This window comes from Mus caroli, chromosome 12 (genome assembly GCF_900094665.2).
Source record: "Mus caroli chromosome 12, CAROLI_EIJ_v1.1, whole genome shotgun sequence".
Taxonomy (NCBI): domain Eukaryota; kingdom Metazoa; phylum Chordata; class Mammalia; order Rodentia; family Muridae; genus Mus; species Mus caroli.
In genome coordinates, this window is record NC_034581.1 from 21,342,239 (window position 1) to 21,358,548 (window position 16,310).

The following is a 16,310-nucleotide window of genomic DNA, read 5'->3' on the forward strand; positions in this document are numbered from 1 at the left end:
ATAGGGAACTTTCGGGATAGCATTTGAAATGTATATAAAGAAAATATCTAATAAAAATAAATAAATAAAAAAGGAAAGAAAAGACAAATGTGCTAACTAGTGCCAATACATGGACAGGCTTATGTAAAATAAATTTTAAAACGAAGACAAACAAGAACACATCTTACATGTACCTCACGTACTACAATGTAGATATTCTTGAAGGACCGGTAGTAAAACTGAAATAATGTAAATTAAGTTGGAAGAATGGTTATTATGCTTCCTGCTCCTTCATATAAAGTTTCACAAACCTGATTTCTTTTTAATATGAGAAAATGTACTCATTTGTATATCCAGAGCTGCTCCCTTCCCCTTCTCAATGTTCTTTTTAATTTTGTTTCTTCTTAGCAAATGAAATAATCTTTTATTTTTTTTCTGACCCACCCACAAGTTTTTAAACAGTTCTTGCTTTTACAGCTGCTGATTCTAATATTAGCCGGCTAAGGGAAGTTCACCCTCCCAACTAATTCAAAATAAAAATAAAATCAAGAAGTACAATTAAAGAGAATTTACTCTGATCGTTGTGACCACCCATCATGCCATGCATGGTTTGCACCATGGTTTGAGCTAGCATCACTGCTGGAGTTGGTCCTGCTGTGAAAGGTGTTTGGTGTGGCAAGGATAAAGACAAAGGTTCCCCCCCCCAGGAAAATATTCCCTCTGAAGGCGCACTCTGGACAGAGCAGAGCCAGGAAGCTTTTCTCTGGGTACTCAATAAACCCTTGGGGATAGTTAGTATCTCCTGGGTCTGTTTTTTATTTTTGTTGCTTTTCCAGTGTGAGGGTTCAAATCCAGGGCCTTGCACACTGGAGGCAGGTGTTCCACCCACGGCAATACTCAGGGACCTCCTGGGATGAGGAAGGGGAAGAGCCAAAGATGGCTGAACCGTGACAACCTCAACTGTCACTGAACTTGAAGTCATCTCATAGATCTTGCAGTCAGGGCCTCAGTGCAAGCCAGGTCAGCTCTCACTGCTGAGCTACAGACTGGGCGCTGCTTTAGCTTCTTACTTTGAGATAACCTCAGTAACTGGCTCTGTAGCCCAGGCTAGCTCTAGGCTTGAATCCTCTTTCCTCAGACTTTTGAATAACTAGGATTACAGGCCTGCACCACTGGGCCCAGTTGACCATTACTTCATGTTGCGTTGTAATCAATGTTGTGTTTTATAAGAAGATAAGGGGAGAGAGAATTATGTTTGGTAGATGTGTAGTCAGGTATGGGTGAAGGGGGTGCCTCGGTGGACCCATGCTGAGGCATCCCATCCCTCTGAGGGACAGGCGACACACAGTATAGTATAGACTAGAGTTTATTCAGGGCATGGGGAGGGGAATTGAGAGGATAGTAAAAACAGAGAAAGGCAGAGAGAAAGAGAGAGAGAGAGAGAGAGAGAGAGAGAGAGAGAGAGAGAGAGAGAGAGAGAGAGAGAAAGTAGATGAGTAGATGAGTAGAGGCCAGCCATGAGCTCATGTGTGTGGGGGGGGAATGGGTAGAGAGGGGGAGCAGGAGAAAGGGACAGAGCAGGAGCAAGAGAACAAGAGAGAGGGGAGGGGCAAGCAGCCCCTTTTATAGTGACTCAGGCACACCTGGCCATTGCTAGGTAACTGGGGTGGAGCCTAGACAAAACGCCAACAATCAGTTTATTGGTATTTTTAAGCTTACTCTGCCCTCCAACCACACCCCTGCTCCTTTTAATATTGTCTTTAGTGTAGCTGCTGCCTGAGAACTCTGCCATCCTTCAGAACTCTGATTTCCTAGCTGTCCGCTGCCGTGGAGACTGCTTCCCGTTGGATTATCTAGCAACTCCCACTCCGGCACTTTCTTTGGCATTTGTCATTGACCCTCGCCTTTCATTATTACTTTTTTCTGCTTGTATGAATAAAACTGTTAAGATTGGCGGGCTCAGGAAAGCACATCTTTTGCTTGTTCATGTCCTGAAGGAGAAACAGGCACACCACCACATGATATGTCTGGGACCTGGCAAGTTCCAAGAGAAACGACCCTTTCACCCAAGGGAATGAAATCAAGCCCTTCCTGAATCCTCATGAGAGATGGTGGGCTGACAGAGGTGGGGAACATTCTAGAGAGAAAGGTTTGACGCTGCAGGCATTTTACAGGCCCGGTGGGATGACTTGGCTGTTGCTGTGGTGGGGGGAGATAGAAAGTCCCCTGTCACTGTCATCTTTGAGTTCAGCTGGAAGCAGACGGAGAACCCAGTCCGATGGGGACACGGTGATGTTCTGTGAACATGACCGTTGCTCTGCATGTCTGCCGTGGTGTTTTGAATGAAGAATGGTGGCACGTTTGGGAAGGTTTAGGGAGTGGGGCCTTGATGGAGGAGGGAGTAGCAGAGGCTTTGAGGTTTCATAGCTTCAACCCACTTCCAGTTTGCTCTCTCTGCTCCGCGGTTATGACTGAAGACGTGAGCGCTCAGCTTCCCGCTCCCATTGCACGCTTGCCGCTTGCTGCTGTCTCCCTCCATAATGGATTCTTATCCCTCAGGAACTGGAAGCCAAAATAAACTCTTCCATAAGTCACTTTGTGGTGTTTTACCACAGCCATAGAAAAGTAAACACTACCCACCAGTGCCTGACCTCAACTTCAGACAGAATCTGCCCAGCCAAGCTCCCTGCACACCTCAGAGTGGAACAGGATGGAAGGCCAGGCCATCGCTAGCCAGCTAAGAATTTTAAAAGAATCAGGAAGCGTGGAGTTCCCATGCTCTGGACTTTGAAGGCTCTGATATACTAAGTCACCTCCACTTTCTTCTCAAGGCCTCTCAGGAGTCATAAAAAGCAACTGTGCCAATACGCTACCATCTGGGGAGGCATCGGGAGGGTAGGGGCGGGAGGTAGGAGGCAGCTCTGATGGGTAATGTCACATGAGCTGCAAAATCATAGGGGTTTAAATACCAGATCTGCTGGTTATGCACCGGAAAACTCTGGAAATAACTTATTAAATGTCATTTTCCTCTTCTGTAAAATGGGAATTTTACCCAAAAGATCTGAATGCCCCTGGTATATTTAGATCTTCAAAAAAAAGTTGCTTTTTTTTTTTTTTTCTTTTCTTTTCTCCTAACAGTGACTTTTGAGTCTCTGACTTCTCACAAATGCTTTCTTCCTTGGAAATAAAGAGACAAAATCATGGCTCACTGGAAAGTAAGTGGTGGTGTGTGGACTACCTGATGCTGTGTTTACATGTTCACGCTGAGAGAAAAAGGTGGAGGTCTGTTTGCTTGCTTTATCTTCTCCTCAGAACTGGAAGGACATTAGGGTTATGGTAGGGTGGAAGGGGCAGGAGGAGAGCAAGTTCATCTCATTCATTCATTCATTCATTCATTCATCCACATACTCTCTTATACACACACACACAGACACATTTGGTGTGCACAAGTACTTGTGCAAGTATGTGCCTGTGGAGGCTGGAAGTCAGCCCTTGAATGCTGTTTCTCAAGGGACATCAACCTTAGAAAATTACTATTTCTTTAATTTTTTGATTATAATATAATTACATAATTACCCCTGCCCCTCTTTCTTTCTAATCCCTCTCACGTACTTCTTGCTTTCTTTCAAATTCATGGCTGACTTTAACTATTTAACTTTACACACACACACACACACACACACACACACACACACACCCCCTCTGTATTCCTAAATACATAATGCATTGCAGTTGCCCTCAGCCACACAAACTGGGTTCCTGAGTGGGAGGCTGGAGCTCTAAGGGAGGAAACAGTGAGAGAAGAAACAAGACCAAGACAGAGTTTTGATCAAGGCCCAATGTTTACTAAGAGTCTGTGCTTATAAAGGGGGAGGCCCATCCCCTGCCACGCCAGGCTTCTTGATGCTTTGTTGCCAAGTTGTTAGCACTAGGTCACGAATGTTAGTCACCAAGTTGTCAGCTTATCTCAGGAATATCTCAGGAAGCCAGGTTCAGCCTCTCAGCAGCATCTTGGAGAAGAGCAGCGCAGGTGACAGAACAATAGACCTATCTAGGTCAGAAGACTCCACCCTAGGTGGTCTCATTCACAGTGGCAGAACAGGTCTGAATCAGCCTGCTCAAGGCTGGGGAGGCTACAATGCATACACAGTACATAAATACAGTCTATAATGTTCCTTGTGTGCATGTTTTCTGGACTGACCAACCAGCTGGCATGGTCTTCTCTGGGGCAGACTGTTTCTTCCACTCTCAGTACTCCTCAGTTGCTTTAGTTCTTCTTTAGTCTAGGGCTGAGGCCTCTTTTGCTCCCTCCCCCTCTGTGTTAACATGGCTATCGTTGGTATTGTCCTTTTTCAGGCCACCTTTAGGTAGCCATGTTGGTGAGACTTTATGTGTGTAGCTTCTGACATTCCTAGGAGACACAATCTTTTTTTTTTTTTTTTTAAGATTTATTTGTTTATTATATATAAGTACACTGTAGCTGTCTTCAGACACTCCAGAAGAGGGCATCAGATTTCATTATGGATGGTTGTGAGCCACCATGTGGTTGCTGGGATTTGAACTCAGGACCTTTGGAAGAGCAGTCGGCACTCTTAACCACTAAGCCATCTCGCCAGCCCAGGAGACACAATCTTATAAGATCAAACTTCTGTTCCTGTGGCTCTAACAATCTCCACTACACCCCATCCCACCCCCTTTCACAGAGCTCCTTGAACCTTAGCTGTGCGACCTATGTTGTCGATCTGTCCATTGGAACTGGCCTCCATACCTGCGTTTTGATTGGTTTTGGTTTTCTTTCTTTCTTTTTCGAGACAGGGTTTCTCTGTGTAGCCCTGGCTGTCCTGGAACTCACTCTGTAGACCAGGCTGGCCTCGAACTCAGAAATCCGCCTGCCTCTGCCTCCCGATTGCTGGGATTTAAGGTGTGCACCACCAATGCCCGGCTCGGTTTTGGTTTTCTTTAGTGGTCTCCATCTGTAATAAACAGAAGTTTTCTTGATGAGGCATGAGGAATACACTTACCTGTCAGTATAAGGATAAATACTAAGAATATAGGTAGAGATTCTGTTGACTAAGTAAGGGATTGGTTGTGGGTTCTGAGATCCGCGACCTCACTGGCCCCAGACAGTTAGCTAGGTTTCCAGTACTCGGCTTGAACTCCCTCTTGTTGGGGTACCCGAAGTCTAACTATAGAGCTGTTGGTTACTGCCAGGGACTGTGTGCTGCTACTGCATTCTTAGGGTTATTGTACCATGCTGCCATTAAACAATGGTTCATAGGTGTTGTAGTCTGTTAAGACGCTTGATTGTTTTTCTCCCTTGGAGGCTTGCATGGCACTTTCTGGTACTATGAATGTTGGACCTCAGGGAGGAAGCTTTCAGGTCAGTTCCGGCTCAGGAGCCTCTGGGTCATGTGTGAAGTACATGGTGTCATAAGCAACAGGGACTTAACCTTCCACCCCTGGGAGGCAACTAAGGAGTCTCTTGGACAACCCTGGCAACAACTTAGAAGAGGGCTTCTTACAAGGCCTACTGTTGGGAGTTTTAAGTAGTCAGTCTATGGTTTTTGTTTTTTGGAACAGTGTCTCTCATTGGCCTGGAGATTGCCATTTAGAATAGGCTGCCTGGGGCTGGAGAGATGGATCAACGGGTAGCACTGACTGCTCTTCCGAAGGTCCTGAGTTCAAATCCCAGCAACTACATGGTGGGTTACAACCATCCATAATGAGACTTGATGCCCTTTTCTGGTGCATCTGAAGACACTTTAAAAAAAAAAAAAAGAATAGGGCCAATACACCCCAGAGATCTGCATTTCGTGGCCTCCCCAAACCTTGGATTATAAGTATAGCATCACACCTGTGTATTGGGGCTCAAACCCGGGTCCCATGCTTGCCAATAGAGCCATCTCTCAAATCCCAATAAATTCATCATAAATCACAGAATGCAGTCTTCCTCTAGACGCCAAAGTCCTCTTCTTTGATGTAGAACACACACACATGGGGAATGTCATCTTGTAGCTCTCACTGACACTGAACTCCAAGGGTGTGACCCTCCCACAAACTCTTCACTGACTCTTTCATGCTAATTACTGTGATAAATTGCTCAGCTCTTATGTGCCTGTCATTTTTTATTCAAACAGAAAAATCCAAAACTGCCCATTAAAAACAGGGGCCATAGCCGGGCGTGGTGGCGCACGCCTTTAATCCCAGCACTCGGGAGGCAGAGGCAGGCGGATTTCTGAGTTCGAGGCCAGCCTGGTCTACAAAGTGAGTGCCAGGACAGCCAGGGCTATACAGAGAAACCCTGTCTTGAAAAACCTAAAAAAAAAAAAAAAAAAAAACAGGGGCCATTTGGTAATCAGAGCTGAAATATTTGCCTTGTGACACTCCAATACAAAAAGTCATCTCCAGGTCAAATGGCCTGCCGACACCCAGGAAAACCAAATGGTAGGAAAGCGATTAAGTATAGAGATGATGTCATAACCAAAAAAAAAAAATGAGATTCTAGCTAAATAATACTGAACTGACTCCACAGCAGCTAGTCATCTTATTAGGCTGCAGCTAGAGCCCTCATCCATGGGAGCTGCTCAGTGACAGACAGCATCCCCTCTCCTCGCTGTTGGTGCCATTCTTCTGTCCTAAGGCTGGTGATCTCTTGCTGGAAAGATGAATGCTTAAAGTCTGAATTACATTCAACAGCCTTTTCTGACCATGATTTAACCACATGGCCCCACAAATCTAAAGCAGGAAACAAGGTGTATACAAAGGTTCCGGAGGAGAGAGAGAGAGAGAGAGGGAGGGAGAGAGAGAGAGAGAGAGAGAGAGAGAGAGAGAGAGAGGGAGAGAGAGAGAGAGATCCATTGGCCAGGTTGAGAGGCCTTTATAAATAGACCTGTGTGCATGGGTGATGTACCAGCTTAGTCTGGTCTTTGTGGCCCCTTTGGGAGAGATATGCAAGATTTTCACTGACTACAGTAATTCGGGTCTATGTTTTCATGGCCAAGATGGATGAGGTGAATGCCTGTTTGACTCAGGTAAATAACCCCACCCTCATCAGCTCTGCTTTTAAAGGAAAGAAAGGATTGAGCTTGGATTGAAGAGAGCCACCATCAGCTCTCACTATGCATGCATCTTACCTGTGCCTGGGCTAAGCTGTTATTGTTAGGGGGTGGGGCTCTCAAGTCATACCATGTCACCACCCCACTCCACAGCCTCCCCATTTGTTGGGGTTACAGGTACTGGCCAGCATGCCCAGCTCACACAACAGAATTTTATAGATGATGGATGTGTGTGTGTGTGTGTGTGTGTGTGTGTGTGTGTGTGTGTGTGTGTGTAAAATACAAGCTTAAAAACACGCCTCAGAGCCAGGCGTGGTGGTGCACGCCTTTAATCTCAGCACTTGGGAGGCAGAGGCAGGCAGATTTCTGAGTTAGAGGCCAGCCTGGTCTACAGAGTGAGTTCCAGGACAGCCAGGGCTACACAGAGAAACCCTGTCTCAAAAAAACAAAAAAACAAAAAAACAAACAAACAAACAAACAAACAAAAAGAACCCTACCCCCCACACCAAAAAACACCCCCCAAAAACATGCCTGAGATTGCTGTAGTCCAACTGCAAAACAGAAGGCTACAGCTTCCTGTTGTGACTTTAAAAGGATGTCTCTGGAGGAAATGTTGAGATTCTTGTGGGATGCAAAGGTAAGGAGTATTAATATTATAACTGTTCTTTTCTAGCCCATTGAAGTGCAGATGCGGATGGAGCAATGGAGGCTGTCTAGATAATTACTGCAGAAGGGAAAATTATCTGGATAGATGACCAACATCCCTCAAAACTGAAAGGAGGAGCTGGCAACAACACAGAAGCATGCCTCGGAAGGTATTTCAGATATTCTTTTGTGCAGTAAGGCTAGCCTGTCGCTGAGCCCCATTTATTCACAAGGCAGGAGGGCTGGGGCTGTAGCTCATGGCAGCATGTCGCACTTGCCTCACAGGCATGAGGTGTTAGTTTCAGTCCCAACACACACACACACACACACACACACACACACACACACACACACACACACATACACACACACACACACACTGGGAAGGATGACTATCAAATCGTTTGCATATGATTGATACTGTTTCATAAAATGCATCATTTAATCTAGGACACAGTACACAGCAAGGCACGTTGCAGAATTTTATAGGATTATGCAGTGTCTTTAAAAATTTAAATTAATGTTTGCACCTCTCTCTCCCTCCCTCCCCCTCTCTGTGTGTGTGTATGCATGCCTGTCTATTGTTGTGGATTGTACCCCAGGCTTTGGGAGTGTACTCTATTACCTGAGCTACATTCTCAGCCCTTCTTACTGTGTCTTAAGTTCACAGATGAGAAATCAGAGCTCAAAGAGCTTGCCCACGGCAAGTACGCAGAAGAAACCTGGACCTAAAAAACAGAGCTTTGTACTTTCCCAGTCTGCACATTCATTCCTAGAGCCAGTGGTTCACTGGAGGGAAACTGGAGGAGGTGGCACCTTCTCTTTAATAACATATTGTGTTGACAGTGGTAGCCAGGCATTGTGGGAATCCTAGCACTGACCTAAATTAATTCTCAGGAATATTCTCTTGACTAGAATAGTAGTTCAGTTCTAATTTGTAGAACACAATTTGTTTGCAGCATCAGATACTTAAATAATAATATAATTGCACTGATTGTTTATGGCTTTGTATTTTTTTGTTTTGTTTTGTTTGTTTGCGGATGGGTTTCTCATGTAGCTCAGGCTAGATTTGAATTTGCTGTACTCCTGATCCTCCTGCCTTCACATCCTGAGTGCTGGGATTGTAGGCATGCTCTGCCCATCACTCATGCCTTTGAAGGGACTTCCTCCTCTTCCCCATTTCCCTCCCGTCGTCCTCCCTCCCCTGCCTCACCAGTCATTTCCACATGGCTCACAACCACACATATGATGGCTTACAATTCATAACCCAGGCTCCAGGTGATCTCATGCCTTCTTCTGACCACTGTAGGTACCAGGCATACATGTGGTACACACATATACATGCAGGCAAAACATTCATGCACATAAATAATCTAGATTTAAAATTTTTTTTTCTGAATAGACATGTGACATAGCCATAGGATTACCTGTGCTGTTACAAACCAAACCTGTCTGGCTTTTACAAACCAGGGTTTCAAAGAATCATTAGCAAACCATTCTTGGGATGATACATTAAGTTGACTCCGTGCTGCTACTTACCTTCGATCCCCAGAGGCTGCAGAAGGAGAAATCAAAGAGAGCCGAATTGCCCTGGGGCACATGTGAAGCATTGTTCCGGGAAACACTTTGCTGCTGTCATAATCTTTAATCTGTATTGCTCATCACTGGAATACTTTCCAGTGCAGGATACTCTAGGAGCCAGGCCTATGCAGTAGTTGAATGTTTTTACTATTACTATTATGAGATTAGTAGTTCCTAGCAGGAACTTAAACTTTACTTTTTTTTTTTTTTAATTTTTTTATTTGAGAATGATCTCATGTATCCCAGGCTGGCCACAAATTCACTTTGAAGCTAAGGATAACCTTGACTTTTTTTTTTTTTTTTTTAGTTTAAAATTTTTTGACATGGGGCAGTGGTGGTACATGCCTTTAATCCCAGCACTTGGGAGGCAGAGGTAGGTAGATTTCTGAGTTCAAGGCCAGCCTGGTCTACAGAGTGAGTTCCAGGACAGCCAGGGCTACACAGAGAAACCCTGTCTTGAAAAACAAAAAACAAAAAAAACAACTTGACAATTTCATAAACATATTCAGTGTACTGTGATCATATTTACAAACTTCATCCTCTCTTGTCTCCCTCATCTCTGTTGAGCCACTTGCTAGTCCTAACTAATCTCTATTCTCCTATTTTAATGTCTTAAATAAAAAAAAGAATCGTTTTACAGGTCTTGTGTAAGTATCCACAGCTTCTGTGAGATCATGAATTCAAGGACTATGTCATATGCAGAAGACAGGGTTCCAAAGCATCCTTCACCTGTTGAGATCTTTCTGCTCCTCTCTTCTGGCATGTTCCATGGGTCCTGAAAAGAACCATATAGAAGTCTCACTTAGAGCTGGGCATTCAACAGTCAGTTCTCAGTACTTTGACTAGTTCTGAGACTCTAAGAGGAAGTCTCTCTGGCGCCGGCTGAACGCAGCATGCATCTGTGGGTGTATGTATAGACACTTAGGAAGTGTGGCTCCATGTCCTTTTAGCAGAACAACAGTAGTAAATTATGCACAGGGCCTATGACTGCCTCCTATCCTATAGGCTTTTGACAAGGTTTATAGGACCCACCTCATGGGTCCCTTAAATCCAATCAGAAAGGAGTTGGTTACCCTCAACACAATCATGCCATTATTGCCTCTGTGCACAAGTCTTGTCTGGCAGGCAGGTGGTACAGCCTCCAGGGTCCATAGCTGAGTAAGACTGTGGATGACGTCTCTCTCTCCCAGCATCCTTCATAAGCACCTTCCAGCACTGTGAAAACCAACCACCAGGAGGAAGCTTCCAGTTTACTTCCAGCCTAATCTGTATCTTATGTCCAAAATATATGGGTGGTTTTGAACTTGTGATCCTCCTGTTTCCCCCTTCCCTGGGGTGGGGGGGCAGCCTGGTTTATGTGATGTTTGGGATCAAACCCAGGGCTTCATGCATGCTAGGCAAGCACTCTACCGGATGAGCTACATACAATCCCAAAGCTCTTACTCTTATCAAGAGTATATACAAGCATATACAAGATTGTTTCTAAAACTCTCCAAAATTCATAACCAAAGGAACAATCTTTTACCCTGCGCTCTTCCTAGAAGTCTGCTTCCTGGAAGCAATTTGCTTCATTTTTCAAACAGTTCTTTCCGAAATATCCCTTCATGTTTTATCTTTTACTTTTTTGAGGCAGATTTCTAGTACGCAACACAGGTAAGCCTGGACCACTATGTAGTCCAGATGATCCTTAAACTCACAACCCTGCTCCCTGTAAAATACGCTACTATGACTATTACTATTAGGCATAGGCTTGCACCACTATGCCTAGCTTATTTTAAAGTTTCCCTCTGTAATTTAAATTTGCCAGCGTCTATGCTTTTGATCCATAAACTACCCACATTGTGCTGATGTTTAATAGTGACAGGTAAGCTCTGTTTTTCTCTCTCCCTTCCCTTATTTTCTGAAAACTGCCTCCTTTTTTTTTTTTTTTATAACACATTGTTGAGAAATAATTCACACACCATCACTTGGTCTTTTGAAGTACATGATTCAGTGATTTTTGGTTGTGAGCCTAGCCTTTAACGGCTGAGCCATCTCTCCAGCCCTTCAGTGATTTTTATAATTGATTTTTCTTGCTGTTTGAGACAGGCTCTCACCATGTAGCTTTAATTAGCTTGGAACTCATCGGCTTTGGAATGACTGATGTATGACACTTTGCCTGGCATCAATTTTTTAAAATATATTCACAGAGCTGTATAGTCATCAAGTTTTGGAATATTTTTCTTACCCACAATAAGGACTCTCATGCCTCATTCTTTCTCTCCTCACAGCTCTAGGTAACTGCTAATCCTCTGTGTTCTTCTGTGGGTCTGCCTCTTCCTGATGCTGATTTAGGTGCAATGATATAAGACACTTTGGCTTTGGTTTCTTTCACTCAACACAATGTTTTTAAGATCTACTCATGTTGTGTAGCATGTATCCAAATCCCATGCCTTTTGTGGTTGAATAGCATTATTTTGCATGGCTGTATTACATTTTATCTGTTTGTTCATTGGTGATGGAACATTTGGATCCTTCCACTTTGAGGTTGTTATGACTAATACATGTAAATACACTTTTTTTTTGGCTCACCTGGGCAAATACCTTAGAGCAAATTTTTTTCAGGTCACATGGTAACTATGTTCAACGTTTCTGAGGAACTGCCAAACTGCTTTCCAAAGTGACTGCATCATTGTACACTTCTCTTTTCATATGCTTATTGGCCATTTGTGAATCCCCCAATTTTTAAATTTTTATTTTTATATCTTTGGCCAAAGGAAAGGATATTTGCTCAAATCCTTTGCCTATTTTAAAGCTGACTTTTCATTTTATGAGTTGTAATAGTTCTTTATATGTTCTGGTTACATGTCCCTTTTCGGGCATACTATTCAATATCATTTTCTTCTTTTTTTGTGAACTTTTTTTGTGAATATCATTTTCTCCTTTTTCCTTCTTGATGGTGCCCTTTGAAACACAAAAGTTTGACATTTTAACATAGTGCCACTTGTCTATTGGAAAAATCATTGCTTGTGTTGTTGGTGTTGCGCTGAATTTTCTGGTGGTGTCTATTTGCAAGGCCATGTTAGTATTGGACCTTGGAAGTACCTTGAAGGAAGAGGTTTGGGCACTCTGAGCAAGGCTCTTGAGACAGTAGAGGCAACCTCAGGTTGATGGTCCTCTATTGCCTCTCTGCCTCTTGTCCCTTATTCTACACAGAAGTGAGTCATGGAAATCGGAAGCCCTCTTCCCTGAAATGGGTCACAGAAACTAGAATCCTCCTTCTCTCAGATAAGCCCTGAAGCCTAAGGTAGGACTCTGTCTGATCTTTCTAGAAAGAAGCCCTCTCACCTTCCCTGTGTGATAGTGAATTATAAAACCCCCATTCCAGAAAGGTCCGGCTACATCCCTGACAGGAGGGGTTGTGCTTAGGGACCTGGATGGTCTGTCTGGACAGTCTTGCTGGGTTCCCCACCCACTCTATTCGGTTAGATCAGAGGTTTTGCCCGAGCATCTTACAGCTAGCCATTTTTTATAGAGTCTAAGCACAGAGGTAGGCAGTTTTCCCTGGGCCTTTGGGTTTTTGTGTCTGAAGACTTCAGGGAAACTTAGAACTTTGATAGCATATTTGCCATGCCTCTCTCCTGTTTATCTTTATCCATGTTACTTCAGCCCTAAGAAGGCTGATGAGACTTCCCCTCCCTTATATCAGTATCAGTGGCAAGCCATGCAGTAAGTGTGTGATAGTGTCTGCCTGGGCGAGCAGCCTTGCACATTTTATGAGTCTTCTTTGAATCATAACCCACTGTCTTAGGTAGGGTTTCATTGCCGTGAAGAGACACCAAGACCACCTCAACTCTTATAAAGGAAAGCTTTTAACAGGCTGCTTACAGTTCAGAGGTTTAGTTCATTATCATCATGGCAGGAAGTATGGTGGCATGTAGGCAGACATGGTGCTGGAGAGGTGGGTAGCCAAGAGTTTTACCTCTGGATAGGCAGGCAGTAAGAAGTGAGAGGAAGTCACTGGGCCTGGCTTGAGCTTCTGAAACCTCAAATCCCCTCCACCCCCTACCCCCACCCCCACCCTCTCTCCCGTCCCCAGTGGCATACTTCTTTCAACAAGGCCACACCTATTTCAATAAGGTCACACCTACTTCAATAAAGCCACATCTACTCCAAAAGGCCACACCTTCTAATAGTGCCACCCTTTATGGGCCTATGGGGGCAATTTTTATTCAAATTATAACATCCACTTTGTATGACAGATGAGACTACCCCAGGGTTCCCAGGGATCTTACAGACCTGCATTGTTTTGAAAAGTGACTTAGCTTTCCCGAGTCCTTTGTGTGTGTATGTGGTCTGTGTATGTCTGTGTGCACTTGACTCTTTTATCTTTGTGTGTGTGTTCATGAGTGAGTGCAGGTGCTCACAGAGAGGTCAGAGGGTAACCTACAGTGCTGGTCCTACCTTGCTTGAGACAGGACTTCTTATTGTTTTCCATTTCATATGTCAAATTAGCTGGTCTGAAAATGTCTAGAGATTCTCCTGAGTCTCTCATCTCACTAGAGTAATGTTTGGATTTTAGATGCACACTAGACGCCTTTCCATAGGGATGCTGGGGATCTGAACTTAGGTCTTTACATGTGTATGGCAAGCGCTTTCATCACTGAGCCACCCTCCTCTTTTTTAAATCTTAAACTTATGAAACTGGACCGCCCCTGAATCAGAATGAAGAATTTCTTGGCAAGTTGAAGTATTATGGACAGGAAATCCTCAAAAGCTAGAGTTCAAAGTAAGTGTCCCAAGCAATCAATGAAACTTGGCACGCGCAGGAATTGGCAAGGACAGGGGTGTGTAATTCAACAAACTGCATTTCGATTTGTAGGCCTGTCTGCTTTATTGCTTTCTGGCATTCGGGGTCAGTCCAAATGCCAGGTTCCTATAGAAGGCTTTAAATTGTTTCTCTTGGTTTGATAGTTTCATCTCTCAAAGCATTCCAAGAGGTAGCATAGCATGCATCTCTAAATACTATCAACTTAACGCCAAGGAGTGCAATTATTTAAACCATTGGTTGGCCTCATTCTTTTTTTTTTTTTTTTTTTTGGTTTTGGTTTTTCGAGACAGGGTTTCTCTGTAGCCCTGGTTGTCCTGGAACTCAGTTTGTAGACCAGGCTGGCCTCAAACTCAGAAATTTGCCTTCCACTGCCTCCCAAGTGCTGGGATTAAAGGCGTGTGCCACCACGCCCGGTGGTTGGCCTCATTCTTAATATTGTCATGCTTCAGGCTTGTGGTTACCTTGCTTGTTTGCAGAGTCTTTCTGCTGACTAAGAAATGTTTTTGAGCTTCAGATCATGTCAGTCAAAGGGACATGTGCAGTACTGTCCCCATCGGATCAGACCCACGAAGTTCTTTCTGAAGCCATTCAATAATCTCTCAGAGATCTCATGGGATTTGTGGAAGAAGAGCTCAAAAGCAGGATTATACCTCTAAATGCTGCATGAACTAGAAAGTAAACTTTGCATAGGAAGCCCACTGCGATACCCCAAGCAATGCAATACTCTCCATATTGTGCAGCCAGAGCTGAGGCACCTTCAGAAAACAGATGCCAGGTGTCACACAATCTGGGTTTGAAGGAAGGCTGGTCTTACTCCCATTACCTATTTCTGGCCCAAAGAAAAACTGTATATAACAAAGCATATGATCAGAAAGGTTGATTATCTAGTGGCTTTAATTATACCTCCAGGAATGTATCAGAGGGGCTAGAGGGATAGCTCAGTGGTTTAGACAACTTACTCTAGCTTGCAACCAACTGTAACTCCAGTTCTAGAGGATTTGACCTCTTCTTCTAACCTCCACAGACACCAGGCATATGTGTGCATATCTGTACATGGGGGTACAGCACTCATATGCATTGTCAATGGTCTAGTGCTGGGAAGAGACTCCATGACCAAGGCAACTCTTATATAAAAAGAAAGCATTTGATTGGGACTTGTTTAGAGTCCCAGAGGTTTAGTCCATTGTCATCATGGCAGGGAACATGACGGCCTGCAGGTAGACATGATGCTAGAGAAGTTGCTGAGAGTTCTACATCTGGATCCACAGGCAGCAAGAAGAGAGAGACATTGGGCCTGGTTGGGCTTCCAAAACCTCAAAGTGATGCATTTCCTCCAACAAAGCCACACCCCCTAATCCTTCTCAAGAAGTACTAGTCCTTGATGACTAAGCATTCATATATGAGCCTATGGGGGCCGTTCTCACTGAAAGCATCACACACATAACATAAATAAATATAAACATAAAAGAACACATTGGATACCACCACTGTGTGGTCCTTTCCATGTCTCAGTATTTTCACATTTTATAGTGTTTGCATATTTGTGTGTTCACATTTGTGGGAGTCATGCATGCATGTGCATGTGTGTGGAGGTTAGAGGCTGATTCCAGGTATCTTCACTCACTGTAGCTCTTGTGTTTGAGTCAGAGTCTCTCACTAGCCTGAGGCTCACTAATGAGGTTGGGCTGGCCAGGAAGCCCCAGGGATCTGGCTGTCTCTGCCTCCCCATTGCAGAGATTTTAGGCTCATATCATCACCAAGCTTTTCCACATGGATTGGTTAGATCACACTCAGATTTTTCACACTTAGGTGGCAAACGCTGGACCACCTGAGCTGTGTCTCCAGACCCACATCTGTTTCTTTAATATTGATGCTGGGCATAATGAATTCTACTTTCCACACTTGAAAATCTAAGAGACAGAGCTGGGACTTTATGATGGCAGTTCTGACACACAGATAGGACCAACAGTTACTATCAGCTAGTGAATAGCAGCAAAGCATTCTTCTGGCCTTTGCCCAAGATCAGCCCACCTCGTTACACGATGGCCTTCTTAAAGCTTAACAACCGAAGCCCAGGTCTCCAGATTCTGGAGAGGCCGTCAACACACTAGATTCTAATGATTCCAAGATCCTCCGAGGCTCTGCCCTACCTTAGAGATTTCCCCCTCTAACCATGGCCTTTTATGAATTCTGAACCACATCTTGGAATTTTCTTAAGTCTTTCTTTTTTTTTTTTTTTT

General features: G+C 44.1%; 1 long non-coding RNA gene across 1 annotated transcript in view; it reads right to left on the minus strand.

Annotated features, from left to right (window-relative positions):
* Window positions 1–4,916: 4,916 nt before the first annotated feature.
* LOC115032788 overlaps window positions 4,917–16,310 on the minus strand; it is a 34,423-nt gene continuing 23,029 nt past the window's right edge. The window contains exons 2-3 of the long non-coding RNA XR_003838421.1: window positions 9,990–10,035; window positions 4,917–4,952 (exon numbers count right to left, since the gene is read on the minus strand). This is a non-coding gene — a long non-coding RNA (uncharacterized LOC115032788). The remainder of the gene's footprint in view (window positions 4,953–9,989; window positions 10,036–16,310) is intronic.